Source organism: Phaenicophaeus curvirostris, chromosome 1, assembly GCF_032191515.1.
Source record: "Phaenicophaeus curvirostris isolate KB17595 chromosome 1, BPBGC_Pcur_1.0, whole genome shotgun sequence".
Taxonomy (NCBI): Eukaryota; Metazoa; Chordata; class Aves; order Cuculiformes; family Cuculidae; genus Phaenicophaeus; species Phaenicophaeus curvirostris.
The window spans coordinates 90,861,629-90,883,261 of NC_091392.1; the positions used below are offsets into that span (position 1 = coordinate 90,861,629).

Consider the following 21,633-nt stretch of genomic DNA (forward strand, 5'->3'; position numbering starts at 1 on the left):
TTTCACAGTTGAATGATGCCCTAGAGATTATCAAGAACAGTAAGAAAAATTTCCCATCACCTCTGATTAATTACCCAGAGTAACAAGTGTTCCCCAGAGTAACTTTGTGTCTCAGCTATAGATAAGTACTGCTATATGAATTTTAATGAAGTGCAAACTCTGCAACAAGCATGATAAATCAATTCACCATTGCAACCATGTCACTTTATAGTCACCACCGTACAACAGAGCAATATAATAAAATCAGCTGAGACTCCAATTCACATTGCAGTTAACAGAGTGTTTTCTAAAATGTTAATATTGGTTTGGGTTGTTAATATTCACTGGTGGATTTGAGACAAATAGTCTAATTGTAGAATAGCAAGCAAATTACAGGCATTGAAACCCACCTCTTTCCCTTATGGAAGTGCGCATATATATATATGTATATATTTATGTTAGTATATGGAAACCTATATAGTATGGAGACAGCCTAGTCTTTACCAGGTACTAATATCCAGTCCATGCCTACAGTGATCCCATAAGCCCAGGAAAAAATGTGCATGTTTTTCCATAGTCAATGTGAAAAGAATTCTTAGAGAAAGGTAACTCACTACATTGTAAAGAACTCAAACCTTTAGCATCAGCTGTTCCTGTTGGCAGCCTGGCAACGCAAAGCTAGAATTATAGTTATTGCTCTCTAATAAAGTAATTCTAAAAACTTTAAAGTTACAAATTCAAATGTATTTTGGGGTGGAGAGGAAGAGGGAAGAAACCCTGATCACATCCAGTTCGTACACTGGAAATTTGCCCAGGAAAGTTGTGGCTGCCTCATCCCTGGAGGCGTTCAAGGCCAGGTTGGATGGGGCCTTGGGCAGCCTGGTCTGGTGGGATGTCCCTGCCCATGGCAGGGGGATTGGAACTGAATGTTTGTTAAGGTTCCTTCCAACCCAAACTATTCTATGACTCTATGAAATTATTCATAGAAGTTAGATCTGTTGGTAGATTAGGGATACAAGTCCTTCTTCATTTTGTTAAACAAAACCACTGCTTTCACCAATATACTTTGCATCACTTATATTCTCACAACAGAATTAAAAAACAAAAATATATTTGTTTAACTATGCAAATGAAAACTCATTCAGGATGTATTTAAGCTGTGCTCATTCATGTTTTTTCTGTGTCTTCTCTTCTTTTCAGTCCGAAGATGATTAACTGCTTTTCTTAAATTTTATGTGGAGGCTTTATGTGTTTTGAACTTTTTCTCTTTGTGTGATTGGTACAGAATGTCAGTTTGAGAGAGCTGGAATGAGGAAGACACAAGTGCCTCTTAAAAGTCTGCATTATTTTAAAATTTTGAGTGTGGACTTGCCTGTAATCCTTCAAGCAGCCTCCTGTGAATAAGGAAGCACAACTTGTCTTATTTTATAGATAGGCAAACATAGAAGTGGAAAAGCTACATAACTGTAAAAACAGGCAGATGGTCCCTAATCTTTGACATGAAAAAGAGAACGGGGTTGTTTAAAAAAAATAATGCCAGAAAAACCTATCAGTATTCAGGGTTGCTACTGAGTTTATTCAGAGAAAAGTTTTGATGATTCACAAGAGGCTCTTGAGCTGCCAGTCATTTCACTTTGCTTGCTGTGCACGTAGAACTGCCCATCACCTGTTGTTAATTATAACATCCTATAAATCTAATGTAAGAAGACTAGCAGTGAGACATGGTGCCTGCACTGGCTTAATCGACGCTCTATGAAAAAAATAGCTTTTCAAGAGTTTATTCCTGGATGAGCTTCTGTGAACCTGGTATTGTCATGAACTGATATTTCTATTAAGGAACCACTCATGGATGCCTTTAAACAAATACTGTACTGGGTTTATACAACCATTGTGGTTTCAAGCACCATATAAAAAAAACACACTATGATGGGGAGCTATCATTTAATAAATCAAAATAGCTTGCTTGGTAATAAATTTTTTTTCCTAGAAACCACAATATTCACTTTCCTACAGGTCATATGACTTCCCAGTTCCTGCATTTTTTCACATTACTGGAGGAACAAAGGAACGTGGGAAATAACTCTGCATGGTGAAATCATTCAGCTAGCTGTACCTACCCTGTGGTTAGAACAACTTAAAAATGTGTGATTTCAGGCATAGATGATCAAATTCTTCCCTTTTTCAGGCATAGTGCTACCTTTCTGAGATGAGGAAAGCATTTGGTTTTGACTAAATCACTTCAATTTAGTTTCTCAGCTTTATAGTCTACAAAGGGGTGAGCAATATATCCATCTCAGAGCAAAGGAAATAGTTTCTTGCCTGTAAGGGCTCTGAGCATTAGAAAAAGCACAACACCCAAAGCTGTAAAAAATGCCATGCATCATTGCTATTGACTCTGTGTTCTAGGTTGGCTGCTGTTCAGATAACTTTCTCTTGTATTGATAAATCAGTCTTTGTAGTTAGCAGTAAAAAGGAAGCAAAGATTTGGGTTTTCTCTAAAAGGAAAAAAATAATAGTTTGACAAGAGATGCCATACAAAGATTTATATTCTGCTGTCAGCGACAGCAGTCTATATCCAGATTGGGTCTAGACACGACGCTTGTGAAGACACTTATAGTCTATAAGAAATATATTGTTGCATTTGCACAGATTTACTCTCACATGAAGAATAACTTGCTGATGCAAAATATCAAATTGACTGGGACCTCCCTGTTACCAAAGGCTATTAGTTGGTCCAGAGTATTGAACAACAGACTTTGCTAATAACATATATGCACTTGCATGCTTGCATGTATTTCCATATAAAATCATATGTAAGTTTCACTTAAAGAATATAAGCAATAAACTTCTCCTGTATTGCTCTGTACAAATTCCTTTAAGTTTTCTAGTGTTTGCTAAGAAAGACATAAAAAAGTTTATAAAAGTCTGAAGATTCAGTTGTTTTACTTGGATCACTTTTATGATGCATTTCTCATGCAGAAATCACTGTATTCTTCCATTTATATGTTCCACAATTATTCGCTATTCTACAGCAAGAATTTTTATGTTCCTGGGTGTGAAATTCTTTTTATAATGAAGTGCCATGTGGGTATGAATATGTTTATATAGCTTCAGTGACTTATTGGCTTTCCTTGCTTGTAAAAATGTGGTTTTGATTATCCTTCAAACTCCTGATTCAACCTACTTTGGGAAAGTTGAGCTATATTGTTTTTTACTGTTCACATGACGCACTGTGCGTTCTTCCTGAGATCCAAGGTACAGTACAGTGGACTTGCATCAAAAGAGAAACTGTTGCAGCAAACCTTGATTGGAAGCTGAAATGTAACTTAAGGAATATTAACAACAGAAGGTATTGAAAAAAGAGGTCTGGTTTTAGGCAAACAATTTCTCATTGGTTCAAAATTATAGTTTAGGAGACAGAGAGGATAAAAATTGCTGAAAGTATACAAGAAATATTATGAATCCATGCGGGGAAAAAAAATCAACAGAGTACTGTGTGTTTAACAGGCAAGCTTTAAATGACCTCAAAGAATTATGTGCCACGCTGGTTACTGTCTTGTAACAGAATTGAATTACTTGGAAAGCTTGAGGCAGCTTTGTTAAATATACTAATAAGACTACATCAGTCCTCAAATTTATATTCCTGTGTGCCTACCTCCATATTTTTTTTTCCTGTTTTATCTGCAATGGCAACTATATTATAACCCACTTACAAACCTTAGCTAAACCAATTAATTCTTTACACTAACAGTGTTTATCTGATAGCATTTTTTTTTTAAATGGAGAGAACAGGAAGGTACAAAGTAAAACTGCACCGTTTTTTAAGATTCAAAATACTGTCAAAGGTGTTCAATTCCATTAGCGCACTGGACAGAAAACTGAAAGTATCTTGATTACTCGTACAGCAGGAAAGGAGGGGATATATTAAAGCTGGGAAAACTGAAAATGTTTTCTATGTAACTTAGTTCTGAAGTTAATTGCATCTCTGCATTCTTATGGATGGCCAGCCTCAAAGACACCTGCTTTTGTTTGGAATATAATTCTGCACCTGAATGCTTTCTCATCTGTATCCTAAATTGCATGTTCCTATAATGTACTGTGACTACATGAGACCTGCACTGTGTGCAGCTCTGTTCTTGAGGGAAAATATGACACTATATTAACCAGCAACTGGTACGTTTTCATAAATGCCCTTTTTTATGCTGAGAGAATAATATTTATGACATGACCTATTGTATGGATGCCCATCCCACTAATTAGAAACTTATCTCAATGTGTGTCTGAAAAGTAGTTGATGTCCTTGGCAAAGCTTGCCTCTCAGAATAATATCCTGACATCTTCTGGCTTTGTGAATGGGGAAGTTTTCTCCTCATCTCTGGCTTGAGGCTGGTATTACCATGTAGTTTCCAGCCTTTGTCTGTTAAGATTTTTGCCAAAATAGTTCCTTTTCAATGGCAATAGTTTTCTGCAGGAAATGAAACTTTGAAAGACTTGCTAATTGCATTGTTTCAGCATCAGATTTTTTCATTAATTACACTCTCTGTCCTCAGTGACTTTAGCTCTTAAAGCCAAGGCAGTGAAGAATGCAGTCTCTGACATATCCGTAATGGTTATATAGCAGTCTTTTAACAGGCTATGAATCCAGAATGTTGCATCTGCCATGTCACTAGTTTCTCTATGAAGGGAAAGGAGCTGACACTTGCAATTGCTTTCCAAACCCAATTAGCATGGTCATCTTATAGGACACATTCTTACTATATTTGTATTAATAAATGAGGCCTGTATCTCCCTGCCAGTTAGCAAAAGCATCGGTTCCCATTTCTTTCACATCAACTGATTGTACAGTATAACATTATGCCCAGAGATATTGTTATTGGCAGGGAACAGAGGGGTGGGAGGACATTTTTTTGTAATACTTTAAACAATTAAATTGTTAGGAAGAAAATTACCTCAGCTTAATAGGAGAGTACTTCACTGGACTGGTTTTGATATCCAGACTCAACATCCAGTAATGAAGAGATCATAACAGTGCCGAGTATCAAATTTGAAGAATTCTAACAATCTGCGTTTTCTTCTCTTTCTAGAAAGAGAAGGGAAGAAAGCATGCATGTTAATACTCTTCAAAATATACAGTACAGCAGAGAAATAGATTTTACTTTCCTTGAGTAAATAAAGCACATAGTGTTTATTTCATTTTCCTATTTTAATATTTTTGACGTAATAAAATATTAATACATTAAATAAACGAAACAGCACAGGAAAATTGTGTTTAAAACTGTTGCTCAAGTTACAAAGACACCATAAAAGGTTCATGTTTTATTTTGTTCTATTTTTATGAGTAATATTTTCTGCATTCCCATGTTATACATGTGTGTGTAGCTCTATAATCCACAGTAAACTGAGTTATTTTCTATTTGACTACTTTATATATTACAAAGCATCATTGTTTCTATTCATACAAAGCTAATTTTTTCTCCCCTCAATGGCAGTCAGTTTCAGGCTTGTTCAGATTTTAGAACAAGAAAAATCTGGAAAAAATAAGAAAGAAAATTTCAATATTTCACTTACAGTGTAAACTCTCTGGTTTATCACAAAATACCAGACAACAACAAATTGCATCAACCAAAGCCTAAAACCTAAGTGATTTTTTTCCCCCTCTCATAAACGAGTAACAGTTGACAGCTCTGGAATGTGCACTCCTCTCCCATAAAAATATTTTTCCACTCTGCCTTTTCCAAAAATCAAAAGTTCAAAGCTAAACTACTACATGTTATAAAAGAACAAATTTACCATGACACTTAAACAAAGACATGAGTCAGTGTATTCAGCTTTCTTGAGGGCGGAAGGAGTTATGTTTCTTGTTAAGGCAAGATTTGCAGTACAGAAATTATTTTTATAGTTTTATATATCCCCATATAATTATTTATCCACATTGAAGTTCTATTTTACTGTACAGTGAAAGCTGTAACTCATGCCTTTTTTGTGATTGATATATTTAATAAAGGTTTACAACATTCCTCCTCAGAAAGCAAAATATTAACATTCTCATTATACAATGGGCAAATGGACATTAAGACACTTATTTTGATATTATTTAGGATACCCATGGCAGTCTGGGAACCTCAGCTGCTGCTCTTTACTCTGAAGAGTGCTACTTTTGTTCCAGGGAATAGCACAAGGAAGATTAGCGGCATGTATGTCAAGGACAGAGGCAAAATGAGATGACTTTGAACTGCTGTGGGTAAAACAACTTATATCTGGAATAAAAAGCATGTGATTTTGTGTCCTCTTAAATCTGAGGTGTAGAACACAATCTATTAAGCAGCTGAATTGCTCTATGTAGTTTTTTAAGCTGTCTAGGAAACTTGGAACACCATTTCCATTTATTTGGAACAAGTGGCTGACTCATTTTTCTGCCTTGGAAAACCTCTAACTCTGTTCCTGACTGAAATAAGATGGATATTATGAAAGTCCTTCCTCTTGTAAAACAGGAGTGAAATGCAGAAAGTCTCAGAACTCCTGCTAATATTGAGCCTGGCCATCCATGAATATACGGTCAATTTGGAATATATTAAAGGATGCAAAATTTTACCAGGTGTTATAGCAGGTTTAACATGTCCATTCTTTCAAACAGATTGACACTGCAAAGTCTTGTTCTTTATGGATATGAATTTGGGGTAGTTAGATAAAAGGACCTTTGACACTAAACGCTGTATTCAGTAGGATGGAAAGAAAATCAGAAAATCCTTGAGTCTGGAGGAAGCTGATACCTGAAACTATAGCAAACAACCTAGGCACACCACCAGGATTCAATTTTCCCTTATTAATATGTAAAGATTTATTAGGTCATTTCCTAAGAGCAGTGTTCAGCAACTACAGAGAGGATATGCTCATACTGAGGGACACTTAATTAATTCCCCTCAAATTAAATTTTTTAACATAGCTTAGACATGAGGTGTCAGAATTTCTACAGCTGACTCTCTCTGCTGTTTCTGTAAGATAACATGTGAAGGGACTTTACGTGGTAGTTGCCTCTTGTGCCAAGTTCTCTTCAGCCTTTTGAAAATCCTGTTATGTTTCAAAGGGGTAGACAATTTTTTTGTTAGAAAATCCAAACCTTTCAGCTTGAAAGGTTTGGATTTTCATGTGTCTGTGTCAGAGACCCTTAACTCATTGTGCTTTTGGAGTTAGTGTTTAGTTATGAATGAGGCTGTAGGAAATAAAGGGACATAATTTGCGGGAGTTATGTTACTAGTAAGGGGGACTGCCACAGTTTTGTCACATGCAGGCATATGATACTAATGTCAATGGCTAGCAGCACCAGGCAACTAAAGAGTGGGACCTGCTTTATGTGACCTGCTGGGTAGATGAACCATGTTTTGATAACCTCTGGAATAAGGAACAAAGTGAACTCAGCTTGATATACAATAAACTCACTTAATTTTCAGTCATCGTGCATTAAACTATAAAAGTTGCTAAGAAAGTTGAATAGTAGGGAAAAATTAGGCAGCAGTGCCTTGACAGAAAGAGGGCAGGTGATTAATAATAGGCTAGTGGTGGGTAACTTGCTGGCTGTATGTGCAAATGAGGGTGAAAATGAGTTTGCTTAACCCTCCCTCTGCTCTGAGTTGAGCACAGTCTTCACCTACGTGCTGCTTCGTTTGGCTACATAGGCAATACAGGCAGTAATACCATATATGTTCTGTAACAGTCAGAACCACAGTTCAGCCAAATTCGGCACCAACCACTGTAATAAGTACCACATGGGGCCAATAGGTATTCCCCTGGCTGGTGCTTTCAGCTCCCACATTATACAAGTCAGCAACAAAAAGACTCTCACTAGAGGTTAGGAAAACTGCATGATTTATAACATTGGTGGTAGGTGGAACAAGGGAGACTGCTGGAACCATGAAAGCCAAGTATTTTAAGCATCTGTTATAGGCCTGTGCCAGATGCAGGATACCAGACAAGATGTGCCATTTGTCTGTTCTTGAATGGAATTTCCTATGTCCCTAATACCAAGCAAACTCTGTTTATTTATAATATAACTACTTCTGGTTTTGTAGAGATGATATACAGCACTTTTCATCTTTTCACTTGCACAATGACATTCAAACACTTAAAAAGTGATTTATTTCACTGTGTAAATTCAGTCAGGCTTGGCGGGTGTTATGCTTTGTCATGGGTGAATCTGTAAAGGCTGGAAAATTCTCTGTTTAGGGACGCTTTATTGTGTAGCTTCCAGAAGTACAGTTTTCTCTAATCCTTACTGGGGTTAAGAATGAGACCCAGGTTCTTAGATGGTAGGCGGTGATTTCAAGTGACTGTTTGCATGGGCACAGACAGAAGAATGATTTGGGAAGTGCTGACTGTCCTCTCCTAAAAGTGGATTTTTTTCTACTTTGAACTGATTATACTTAGTAAGTGATTCCAATTATTTCCCAAAGACATAAGCAGGAATTTCTGATCAAAACTTTTTTTATTAGAATATGCTAATTAAAAACAGCACCTCTTTGGTGGAAACGCATGCATTAGTTGTAAAAGGAAACTTCTTCCATTTCTTGGAGTACATTTTTACACAAAATTAGGGAGAAACACCACCTCCCCCACTTAACAATATCTGGCAATGAGACTAGTTGGCTGGGAGTTTAGTATCCCACCTTTAAGTATGTATGCTACCTTATTAATAGCAAAGACAAAAGCTTCAGAGTACACTTAAGATCAGGTAGGAAAGTTAGTTCCAGGTTGTCTAGGCCTAGAAGGAAAAAGCAACAGCTCCACAGTAGACAACCTTGGCTCTGGAGTAAGCCAATGGTCCAGAAGGGTCGATATTCTGCACATCAACCTTTATTAGTGTTGGCATCCTTTTCTGCCAGCACTGAAATAGCCATTTGCTCTGCTTCAAAGCCACATCAGGATGGACTATCAAGCCTGCTGGCCTTTTCCATGGGCCCTTTCTGATACCTGTGCTTCAGTGTCACATCTTCCAGTCCTTTACCAGCAGGCTGTCCCCTGATCACCTTGTCGTTCTCCACTGACCCTTTTTGAACTGTTGCTAAATATTTTTGTTCAGAGGAGACGACACCTAAGACGGACTTCTTGACCTGGGCCCTCAGTAGACCACAGCTCTTCTACAGAAATGTCTTGGCTTCTGCCAAGAACAGGACAAGAGAATGAAAAATAAATAAAAAAATATCTGCAAGATGGAAGAAGTGAAAAGTTGTAGCTACAAATTCGCTGACAAAAACATGAAGGCCCTTAAAAACTACTAATCATAATCCAGGTTTCTCCAGTGGTATTTACTTCCAGGTCACAAGGTACATTAAAACATGCCTGTATAAACAACCTGCATGAGCTCATCCCTTTCTGCCTCAGTTTTTTTGTTTGTAAAGCTGAGGCTGTAGTATTTGATTGGGGTATTTCTCTGAAGTCCAGCTTCTGACTAGACTTGTTATTACAATAATTACTGCAGCAGATGTCAGAATCAAGTGAAAGCACTGTCATTCAACAATTCAAACACAAGCCACAGCCATCACTTTCCTTGTATGATTACAGGTATAGACCCAACAGATCAGAAAATAAATGTTCAAACTTGCTTCTAGGTGTAATCCTCTGTCAGGAGAGTACCTCTTTTTTTTTTGGTTGTTCCCCCCTTCCTCCATTCAAAGGTTTTTTTCAGTACACGTAGTTGTTTCTAGCTGTAGCTAGAAAAGATACAGCTGCATTTTTTGGCTTATATAGCTTAAGCTCAATCCTCAGCAACAGCTTAGTCTGAGTTTTACAAAACTATTTTTCTGTAAACATTTTCATTCATTAGTTATGGTATCTATGCTGTCTTAAAACATGCTAGTGACTGAGTGCCTTATCTTCCCATTACCAGACTGGTCAGATACTGACTCAGGAGGTGGTCTGAAAGCTAGGGACAGAGGCGAGACACAGAGCACTTCAATGAAATCTGGACTCCAAGATGAAGGCCTGTGATAGGCAGTCCAACAAGATGATGCTGAGTGACCCCAAGAGAAGCATCCTGAGTGGCAGCTGAATGGATATAGTCTGCTTGGAAAGGAAATATTAAGCTATCCTTGAGCTCATGTCTTTGGAAACTTATTTGCAAACAGACCTCGCACAAACAGAGCATAAAACACAGGATCCAGGCTGGGTCTTGGGCATTTTGTCTGCATTCCCACTTTGGGGTACTCATAATCTGGAGGCAGGTCCTTGCTTGAGGTTCAGGACGATCTCTAATTCGCTCTGTAATGTACCGAAATCATGCAGCCTACAGAGGGTACCGTAAGGAGGCTGCTGCTTCCCACAGAGGTAGAGCCCAGCCAAGAATAGCATGTGTTTCCTCCTCTGCATCTAGCACAACTACAGCTAAGTGGTTGCTTATGTTCAGAAATGAATGAAATATTCAACGAAAACAAGAATCTTCACTGACGCGACCACTGCTTCTTAATCATTAGACAAAATAGTATTGTCTTGCCCAAGCATGCTTGGCTTTCTAAGGATAATGGAGACAGTACAGTGTTTGGATAGCTGCTCTTTTTTTCTGAAGAGTGGGGAGGGTGTGCCTGTGTGAGGGCATGTTCACAAGAGCTTTAGCGCAGAAAGAAAGAGGTACATCTGGAAAGAGCATAATCCAGGTTGCCAGACTCTGGCACTGCTACTAGCAATAATCCTTTCTAAGGAAAGTACCAAAATGTGGCCGTCTGGGTTGCCCACAAGTATCCGGGCATTTTTCTTGGCAGGCATGTGTACTGGCAGTTATTTGGCATTTTGATTCCTGCCCCAACTAGTGTCTATTCTTTCTTTGCCAAAGATAGAAGGATATGCCTGTGGTTAAATCACTGGCCTAGGGATTAGGCAAAGAGGGTTCTGCTCAAATTGTAGTCTGCATCCTTGGCCAGGTCACTTAAGCAAGAATTTTGAAAAGTGCTCAGCACCCACAAACAGGATCAGATTTTTCAAAAGCTCTCTGCTTCCAGTGAGGCAGGAGCAAGATGATCAAAGGAACTTTTCAGAAAATTTGGCGTGACTGTCATTGCAAGAGCTACTGGGTGCTGAGCACTCATGAAAATCTGGTTCTCATTGAGGTGCCCAGATAGGAACCAAGCTCTCCAACTAGCCCACATTGTGATAGGAAGACACTTGAAAATCTGGCTGGGAGCAACCTCTTGAAATGCTACACCAGCAACTTTCTTTGTGCCTCAATTTCCTCTGAGCTGAGAGTGATATTGCCAGGGTGCTTGTAAGGATAAATTCATTAATCTGCTGTATGTGATGTTCTTGGATGCTTCTGCAGCCAGGAGCAGGAGGTGAAGCATTTGTAATATAATGTCTTTCCAGACATACCAATGATCTGTGTAAGCAAGAGTGTGCTAAAGGGGCTGGAGCAGGAGTCAGCTTTGCTCAATGTACAATTTAAGCCTCCAGGTTCAGGAGGTGCTGCTCTTTGTCTGTCTTAAATCCTTCATCATGAGTCAGGGCTCTTCCATGCTGTAGGATGTAACAAAAAGAGCAAAAAGACTCATCCTCAAACCCCTTCGTGCTAAACAAAGTGAGACAGGGAGAATACATTGGAAAGAAATTATAAAGCTGTCTGTTCAGCTGTTTGCCTTCTGAACTCTGCCTGTTTAGTACAGTACTTCTATAATTTTCATTCCTCACATGATATTTCTTTCCTCATGTCCCACCGAAGTGTTTGGTATTTTGAGGGGAGTTTTGGGGTTTTAGAATTTCAACTTTACCAGATTGGTTACTCTCTTTGTACTAGATATCCACATGCAGTAGTAATTTTTGCAGATGGAATTTTTTTGTTTTGAGAGTAAAGAACCTTAAACTCAAAATGGACATTTCTATATTTATTTATTCCTTTTTTTTTTTTTTTTTTAACTTACAGTGGCCTCAAAATCTGAATGGTCCTGAGTCTCCTGTGGTGCGTGCTTCGGCAGCCTTCCTTCTCTTTCTCATCAGCTTTCCCTCACAAGATGCAACATTTTCTTTCCAGCTAAGAGTGGAGCCCCCCTTCTGTCCCCCTTGTTTTTGGCCTTCCAGCGCTGTCCGCATCTGTGCAAGCTAATGCTACCCAGATCCTTCTCAAAGGGGCACCGAGGGCTGGCACGCAGAAGTGAAGCCCCTAGGCTCTATCTCTGAAACCCAAGAAACCTCAAACGCATTGTGTTTCTATAAATGCTCCTCAGCTGACTGGGCTTCAGGGAGTTTCTGCTCTCTTCAACCCTTGCCTCTCCTTTGGGAATGGGAGGCGCTGGCTTTCGATAAATTTTCTGACTGCTTATGTGCAGAAATTGCATTAACGTTAGAGCAAGCCGGAACCACAAAGCACAACACAAGGCAGGAGGTGGTAAACCAACATGAGGGTCCTGGCCTGACTGACTTTATGTTTTCCTGAAGTCTCAGAGACTTATAAGCAGTTGAGCAAACAAAAATACTTTTCCTTGTCATCTTTAGTGGCAGAGGCAGAGAAGCTGGGATGGAAGAGTTGCTGCGCCTCTGGAAAATGATATTTGGTGGGAGTTGAAGGAGCCACTCCCTGTCTTGTCGATGTGGTTGTTATTTTGAAGAATAAGGCTCTATGTTGTGAGTCCATCAAGCTAAAATTCTGGCTCTCAAAGTACACTCGATGAATGGAGCATTGAAAATATAATAGGTTTACATTCTATTATTTTTGTTATAGTTGTTTTCATGAGATAAAATGTTAGCAGAAGAGTGAAAGTACATGTAGGAGAGAAAATATCTCTAAGCAGTCACAAATTTAATTTGTTTTGCTTATGTTTCACAGACAATTTTTTCACAATAAAATTTTGTATTGTGTTTTTGAGACCGTTGAGCATATGAGTGACAGATGTGATGTGGAAAATAGGGTGTTTTGAAAGAATAATATAAAATATTCTTTGCAAGTGAATTCTGAATTGAGTGAAAGGCAGTTTTTGTGACTGGAATTTGCATCTAAGAGCTATCTTGCCCTAACTGTGGAACAGAGATACACCACAAGAATCACATGTGAAAACTGATCAGTAGATATTGAGTACGTGCAACTAGTTGCTGAAGAGTAATTTAAAACCAAAACGCATTGCAGGAGACATTAAAAAGATGGCTGAGCAGAGTGGATTTACTTAAAACTTAAAAGCCACTTAATAATTGTAGAGCAGTAGAAAAATAAAAAATGTACTCCTGCAAATGAATCTTTCATCGAGTATTAGGCTTGGATGTTAAACATAGAGTTTTCTTTATTTCTAGGATAATATGAACAATGCTTTTAGCTGAGGCTAGTAATGCAAGCTTAGGGAACAATCGTGAAATGCTTTCCAAGTTTCCTGATGTAACATGTTATGCCCACATCTCCTAAAGATCATAATAGTCTGTAGGAGTTCCTGAGAATAAGAACTAAGGTAATATCCTTGCAGTGGCAACAGGGTCTGTACTGCATAGACCCCCTAAACTGATTTTTGCTGGATGGAACTGGAGGCAAGCAGGAATTCCTGTAACAGGCACAGAACATCCAACTACAGTACCACTTTCTTCTGTGGAAGATGGAAACTGGTGCTGCATCTACACCTACATGCACAAAGAGCAAAACAGTTTGGAAGTCTCACTGCCCGGACTTGCACGTGCCTTGTGTGCACAGTAGGAACTCAGTTCATCATGAATGCCTTCATCCTTCGCTGGAGCATATTTTTGGAGCTATTCATCCACAAGGCTGGGATAGGATGGGACAGAATCTTTCCAGTTGGTGCCTTGTTAATTCATGTAGGGAATTGCTACTTAAGAAATAGGCAGAGTAGCTCTTGTGAACTGACGTTCAGCTTGTGAATTCTGCATTACACAAGTACTGAGTCTTGTCCAGTAATCCACAGCAGCACATCACAAATTGTACCCACAACAAGTATTCCAGTCTTGGAATACATTCAAGCTGAGCCAAATAGTGATTACAGCTGGTTCTCAAAGCACAGCTGGATTTTGCTAAGCTCTGCCCATCCTTAGAAAAAAATCTTTCCATTCATTGGAGGGCTTGTGCTCTGTTTGAGAGCTCTTTTTTTTTTTTACCCTCTTTAAGTTAACCAGAGCTTGGCTTTGGCCCTTTAAATCCTCCTCCCTATCAGCTCAGCAACCACAGAGGCAGTTTATTACTGAAAAGAAATCTAAGAATCAGTTTTGGCCAGCATTGTCTTGGAAAGTTCATTTTATTAACATGGTTTTGGTTTTATTTCAAAAACACTTTGACAAGCACTGACATTTTTGGAAGCACTAAAGCACGAGAGACTTACTCCTAAAGGCCTAAGCTTTGCATTTTTCTGCAGCAAACAATGTGATGTGCTACTATGGTAAATTCAATTCAAGCCACTGACTGAAAGGGAATAAGTACTGAGTGTTGTCTTTTTTCTTTTATTTTCTAAAATATAACTTGTGTGAATGTTAGTGCTTGTGAGATGTAGTTGCTTGACTGTTCTTTTCTTATTTGCTTTTTATTTATAGTGCAGGTGACAGATATGTCAACGTTGGCAACTTAGACTTTTCTCACAAGCTCACTTTTATTGCTCAACCGTGACCTAAAGTAACTACTTCTTGACTTTTTGCTGAGATTTGCCAACAAAGATCCCAGTTGTGTGTTTTACATTAATGTCCATCAATTGAGAGTTGGACCCATTACATTTACTAAGAAATACTGGGAAATATCTGAGCACTTTCCTTTCCTTTTTCTCTGCTTTCACTGGAGCTCCACACGTGGTGGGAAGAATGGAAAGGCAGAACAGAGAGGTAAGTCATGTACTGGCATCAACAGATTTGACTGTTAGATTTCTTCAGTGGAAAGTTGCTTGTATTTGGTTTGAGTGTCTCTGGGGCTGTGCCGTATTCCGTTCTGTCCCTTTGAAAATTGTGTCAAGTAAATGAGAAGCAAAGTAAGCATCTGCTTTTCAGGGACTGTTGCGTATTACATACAAGTGCTACTCCTTCACTTCCTAAAACTGGCTTTTCCTGGAAACTTGTTTTGCACTCTGGAATTTTCAGTTGCAAAAATGGTCAAACGCTTTGCCTGAGGTTCCCCATGCAAGTCTGCAGTGTGCTACTGTCCCCTTCTTGCTTTCCTTTCAGAGAGAAGAATGCAGCAGTATGTTGGTCTGGAAAGAGTGGTTGCTTTTCTACTTAGCAGGAAACATATGCTGCAGATGTTTAAAAAAATCTGGCTTTTAATATACCTTCGATATCTAGTATGTCAAACTGTTAGTTTTGACTCATTCTGCCTTCAACAGGATAGGTTCTGTGTATCCTGTATGTTGATGTGAGAGATTCCTAGGAGCTGGAGTGTACTGGCATACCTGACCTAGGAGTCTGTGATTTTTAGTGTTATGGATATTTATTTAAAATATAAACTCTTTATTAAGTTTGCAGTATATTTTTTAATCTCAACTGTATTTCAGAATGACTGCATAAACTGCATGACCTGTTTCTTCAGTTACATAACCAGATTATATAGGCCTTTCCCTACAAGAATGGAAAATAACTAAATAACTAGTTAGGTTCTTTTCTTCTCTGTTTTTTTTTTCCTTTTTCTTAGGTTGGCTTGTTATTGTTGGTACCATATTTTTTTTTCTTTGTAAATGTGGAGTTCTCAGAAACAGACATTCTCAAGTGTTACAATTTGAGATCACCAAGAATAGTTCTGATAACTTGCCAGATGTCACTAAAAGTGTAATGAACACATCCACCCACGCTTTTCTTAAAGAGGTGGAAGAAGCAAGATGTGCATATCAGAAGGATGCTCTAGGTACGCAGGATTATGAATGGCATAGCTGCTAGCATGCTTCCTAAGTCTTAAATGGAAAGTTTCTTACCTCCCAGGAACTTTGTATTATTTTTGAGTGCCCTCATGCTGAACTCAGTGTAGTTGTTGATGAGACCCTTTAAAGAATGATATCCACATACGTGCACAGACACCACAGTCATCAGTTAACCGCATGCACACAGCACTGGGAATAGAACTTAAGACCTTCGCCTCCGCAAACACAGCTGCTCATCTGGCTGTGGGCTTTGTAGCCAGCAGAGGGAACTGATAAACACTCTCATTGGGCTGCTTTATACAGCTTTTTTTCTAACCAAGAGAGGGCACTGATTCTGAGTCCCTTTTGAAAAGGATCCATTACGTGTCATCCCTCAACAGTTTCACCTGCTATTCAAGAAGCAACAGAATTACATTCATCTTGCTTTTGCTATTAAATATGGACTCGCATGAAGAAGTTTTAATCATCAAAAGATGTCCCTAGACTGCATAGTGGTATTAATCCCCTGTAGTGCAATTATGAGACATTAAATTCATTACACATCAAGACAATTACAGAAACACATCCAACATTTCAGGAGTAGAGGGAGATCAAGCACAATTGTTTACTGATGTGTACAGAGAACAGACACAGTTATTACACAAGACCCACCAAAGGCTTCAGAATCAGGACTCATCATTATCTTTTTAAACATACAGAGCTCCTCAGCTTTTGCAGAAGGAGAAATCCGTTAGCACAAAGAATAGATCTCACTTTCTGGAGGGAAAGCCATAAAAAGACATCACTTTCATGAAACTCTAGAAAGTCTAAGTAGGTAAAGTAAACTTTTGTACTTTTATATACAGATAGTTGTTGTTTTTAATCGTACAGAACAAGCTATCCCTAATGTTTTTATCTTTTCTTCTTCCTCACCACAATAACTCCAATGAACCATTTAGAAATATGACTAGAGAAAACTACATATTACCTCCCTGTAGAAAGAAAGAACCCACATCTTAGAATAACCAGAAGGCCAAAAAAGTAAAGGAAAATATGGGGATATATTTAAGCTTCAGGTATAAAAATTAATCTTTCTTCCGTTGAGATATGTAGTAAAACATAGAATAAGAGGGCAGAAAATTCTGCCTTGTAGAACGGGCATATGAAAATTGTCCTACCTTCTGTGGCAAGTAGCAACACGACCATTCATGGCCCTTATCACTCCTGCTAATCTTTCAGTTACCTCTCATACATTCAGTATTTTATCTGTGAGGAATGCATGATTAGTGGTAATTTTCAAGTTCAAAGAATAAGACACAAGGCCTCTACTGCTAGGGCAATTACTCTAGAAATAGAGCACCGGAAAATGTTTGAGTTTTGGTTTTGGGTTTTTTGGGTTTTTTGGGTTTTTTCTGGTTTTTTTTTTTTTTTTTTAAATACAGTATTTGCAAGGCCATGGGAGCAATTAGGTGTCAATACCCTCATAAATTAACTCTAGGGCTAAAATCCTTGATGTTCTAGGGTTAAAATATGAAGGGACAGGACCGAGCTAGTGGAGTTTTTTGTTGTTGATTTTTGTTTTAGTGGGTATGAAATTATATCCTTTACACTTACAGAGGTGGCACGTGATAGCAAATGTAGAAAAGAAAGGAAGAATACATTCTATGTGCCATACAAGAGCCATATGAAGAATTTTGCATAAGCACCATGTGCTTCTCTTTGAGTCTTTACTGCTACTGAGTTACCAAAACTGAATCCTTAAAGTCAGATGTTGCCCATCGTTTCTGGTCCGTGGCAGTGGATCTCTGCTTGCTCATCCTGCCTAGAGTAGGTTGTTGTCCTTTAACCACAAAAGGGTAAGAAAAAAGTGATCATTTGGTCATTTATCTATTTATTTACCCCTCCAAGAATGATTTGCAAATCCTTTTAAGGGGTTTGTAAATGGTCTCACAGGAAGTTCATAAATTTTAGGAGTAAGTTACTTTTCTCAAGATTTGTCACTGGAATTCTTCCTACTGTTCAGCCCTAGAGTCATGCAAAGACAGATCAGCTGCAAAGGAGTGGGCTTTATAAGGCTGCGTACAAAATGAAGCATGGGATTAAAGTGCTGAAACACAGAAGAGCTACATCTGACTCTCTAGCATGAGTTTTCACTGTGACTCTAAGGAAAATACTCCATGTATTTAGTATCAGCATGGTCAGAGGAAAATACATCTCTGCCACACAGAGAGGTGGGTGAAAACAAATTAGAAGGTCAGCATGCCTCACAAGCAGTGGTAGTGGCAGGCCTATGCCTAGATAAGCAGACAGTGATACATTTATCCTGAGTTTCTAGGTATCTAGTCTAACACTTTCAACAGCAGTGGGAGTAACTCTGGTGGTTTAAGTGGGCTTTAATGCCCTAAATCAACACTTAAAAAACCTAAATGCAACTGCCAGGTGAAATGGCCGAGCATGCCTGCTTAACGCTTAACCAGTCTGTGGCCAAAAAGTTAATATAGTCTTTTTACCTTTATGTAGTTGTTTCAGAATGTTAGGGTCATTACTCAAAAAATCTGAATTCCTTGTACTCCCACTTGTTCACTTACTTTTTTTAAATTGTGGTGTAGCATTATTCTTAAATTACAGTATTTTTATCTTAATATCACTATACTTTGATCTTATAAAAAGGATTTTCATCTCAGCACAGAATTCAATAAGTGCATTCCTAGACATCTAAGTTCTCTTGGAGACTGCTGGGTGCAGTTTCCCTTCATCCCCTGCTGCAGTGATGCTAAGCTGAATTATCTACTCAGCCTAAAAGAGAAATTGCTTAGAGGAGATTCTGATCTAAATTAGATGCATTCCTTTGAATAGAGTTTTCTTAATATGTCCTGCAATCCATTTTTCAAATGCCAAAACATTACATTTCACAGCAGACTTTAATAAAAGGTATTTTGCTATCTATATATTTCCAGTGGCAAATGCATTTTTAATTTTTTTCTTGAAAACTATTCTGTTAGAAATTTTGATTTATCTGATAGAGTTAAATTCTGTGTGAATAATGAGGTTTTACTGCCAGATTGTAGACGTAAATTCTATATGCATTACACATAAAATCATATATCTGTGTTTTACAAGAGGGGTGGTTTTTGAGAGGGAAGGGATATATAAAAACTATATATGCTATAAAAATCAGATGTTAACTAAGGAATGAAATTTTGTAGTTTGGAGATAGAATGCTACTTATAAGGAAAACCATTGGGCTGTATTCCTGTTTTCTATGGGCAATTTATATGGATAACCTGGATGCAAAAAGTTTTACTGCAAGCCTGCTATAGAAACCACTGTACTTTATTTTTGAATAGTTCCACTTGTTTGGTTTTTAGGTTTTTGTTTGGTTTGTTTGGGTTTGGTTTTTTTTGAAAGATACTTATGTAATCTTCCAGGCAAATAGCTGAAGGCAGTGTTTTATTTTCCCAATTCATTACAATAGATAACATGTAAAATGCAGAGAAAAACTTAGATACAGTACACAGAAAAGAGCACTTCGATCACAGTTCTGCTGTTATTATACACTGCTATAGCTTAAAATGTTGCAGCCAGTGTGAGTACAGCTATATATGGATGTAATTCTTTTAATTTGTGGGAAGAACAAAAAATCAGTCAATTTAGAAAGAGAATTGGTTGGCTATCAAAAAGAAAACACCACTGTCTAACTGCAGAATATATTACACAGGGTACGGAAAAACAATTTACAGACATCACACTGTTTGCTTTTGGTAGCTCATGCTTCCCCTCCTCTCTGAGTTCTGGAGAGAGGCATTCTAGGATTAGGATTTCTATGATGGAATTTCTTTAAACAGGTGACTGTGTGTTAAAAGTGCACTGAGTCACACAACATGAGAAGCTGGTACTAATCGATCCATCTCTGTAAGGATGGAGAGATGAATAAAGGGTAGTGCAAATATAATTTTGAAACAACTTTTTAGAATTTCAGCTGTTCAGTAGCTGTCTCTGAGGCACTTAACTATTTCATCCTCTAGCATTAGAAATGCCTATGTAGGCAAACTGTAGATAACATAAATTCAATCTGATCTAGAAATTTCATAGAGACACAATGTTTGCTGTTCCAAGAAACAGAACTTTGCTTGTGAAATGTGTACTTTAAGCATATTTGGTACTAGATAGTGAATTCCATCAGCTTTATTACTGTGCTTCTGTGAGGGCTTAAGTTTCATCAATTTTTTTAAAGGCAGTTAAACCTGTGAAGGTGCACATCAGTCCCAAGATTGGCTCAATATGGCTAGCAAATAAAAACAGTAATAAAAACCAATTCCTTCCTTAAATTAGCACTTAGCCTTCTTTTTTTTTTTTTTTCTTTCCTCAAACAGAATTTAAGGATGCTTGAAAGTGTAGTTTGTTTGATAACTTTGACTGTGCTGAGAGACTATTAGAAGGGGTAATAAATTGCTAGAATTGGTCTGGATATACTAATCTCTTAAAAAAATCCATCAGAAAGGGAGAGAAGACCTTTTCCCAGCCACACAGTGTTTCCCAGAAAGATCTGTTTTTATTTCATTGCTAAAACAACAAACTGTTACTAACTTAAATGTCAGATGACACTACATCTGAAAAAAAAATGGGGGAGGGGGGGTGGAAGACAGCACCACCCAGCAAGGCAGTGCTAGAGTTCACATTAAGACTTCCTCAAAATAGCTGGTTAGAACAGAAACCTGAAGTAGCAGTAAGCTTACCTTGAGTTTACAAGATCCAAGGAGAGAAGATCACTGGCTCAAAACAGTGGAGGACTGGGAAAGTGCTCTGATCTGCTGCTGGTAGCATGCACTTGGCTTTTATGTGCAGGTGGGAGGAGCTGCTCCCTACGGTAGGTGGGCAGTGAGGATAGCAGGCAGACAGCCTTCAGAAGGCTTTGTAGAGTGGGTTTTAGCTCTTTGGGGACAGAGAGAGGGAGAAAAAGCAGGCTGGATGGCACTTATGGAAGAAATATTATTGGATTTATTTGTTGTTTTTTTCTTCAGAGATTGTTAACTAAAGATTTTCTACTGTATTTGTTTCTTTGAATCTGAATCTCTGAATTATTCCAGTTACAGTTAAAGTGCTACTAGGTCTCACTTTATCTTTTGGATGAATTTTTACAGCAGTGAGATAATACTGCAGAGTAGTTATCAGAAAGACTGGGGTTTCCCTTACTAAGAAGGAATAGCTGTGAAGAAGCAGCCCCTTGATCCTTGAAGTTGTCTGTTCACTCAGGGACTGAACTTCCTTTATATTTCAAGTGTCTACTAGATCTCAGCTCCGGAATCCTGCAAAGTTCCTGTCATGCCGAGCTACCGAGCTTTTCCTTGATGCAGCTCTAACATGTTCCATCTACATATTGACTTTCTAGCAGTTTTGTTTAAAGCAGTTTTATTGTTCCCCGTGTCTGAGTTCTAAACAATTTTTCCAAATGGTATTCTCAAAAGGCAAATGTAGCCAAAAAGACAAACCACTGTTCCTTTTAACTCATTCATTGCTCTCAGGGCACGGAAGAGCAGATGGCATAGTGTCCAGACACTGGCTTCTGCAGGTGAAACAGAAAGTTGAATCCATCTGAAATGCACTAATTTTACATTTGCACATGTCTTTGCATGAAGCATCTGGGCCTGTATTTTTCAGTGTAATACATGAGTAAAACCTGTGTCATACTGGAAGTCAGTGAAAGAACAGGAAGGGCAGGGCAGTGGTGTGGAATCAAGGAAAACCTAGAGGAGGATCATCCTTATTTAAGATCCACGGAGGACCAGGCAGAAAAACGAATGAGAACTTGTGAGATAAGCTAGTTTGTAGCAAAGGTGATGGAGATGAGATAGGGTATGTACTGTTACTTGTACTAGAG

The 21,633-nt window shown here is 38.3% G+C and overlaps 1 protein-coding gene across 2 annotated transcripts in view; it reads right to left on the bottom strand.

Annotated features, from left to right (window-relative positions):
* COL8A1 (collagen type VIII alpha 1 chain) overlaps positions 1 to 20,624 on the bottom strand; it is a 90,307-nt gene extending 69,683 nt beyond the window's left edge. For both annotated transcript variants that reach the window (XM_069868098.1, XM_069868089.1), the window contains exons 1-2: positions 20,492 to 20,624; positions 4,929 to 5,059 (exon numbers count right to left, since the gene is read on the bottom strand). The gene's annotated coding sequence lies outside the window, so the exon portion shown is untranslated. The remainder of the gene's footprint in view (positions 1 to 4,928; positions 5,060 to 20,491) is intronic.
* Between the last annotated feature and the right edge of the window lie 1,009 nt (positions 20,625 to 21,633).